This window comes from Brassica oleracea, chromosome C5 (genome assembly GCF_000695525.1).
Source record: "Brassica oleracea var. oleracea cultivar TO1000 chromosome C5, BOL, whole genome shotgun sequence".
Classification (NCBI taxonomy): Eukaryota; Viridiplantae; Streptophyta; class Magnoliopsida; order Brassicales; family Brassicaceae; genus Brassica; species Brassica oleracea.
Window position 1 is genome coordinate 34,359,229 of NC_027752.1, and position 427 is coordinate 34,359,655.

Here is a 427-nt window from a genome sequence, read left to right on the forward strand (position 1 = left end):
AAAAATTGTTATCAAATCTTTATTATTCACAATCATTAATTGTCATATATATGTAAATCATATTAGGTCATTTCATAGCTTTTATTTAAGGAAATAAAACACACTTCTTATATTTTAGGTTAATATAATGTTCCCTAGTAATTAAATTTGGACCAACATTTTTTTCAATTGATTTTTAAGCTGCTACATAAGCTAAATTGACATCTTAATTAGATTAAAAAAAATTTGGTTAACAAAACAAATCATCAATAGAATATACTATTTTATTAAATACACTTTCCTTCTGATATATATATATTATTAAAGTTGAAGTACACAATGAGATTATTTGGAAACTTGAATAGTAGTTTTAATAAAATTTGTTTGGAATTACATTTTTATAATTTAAAGTCGTTTTAAAAAATTTAAAATATAACATATAAGAAAA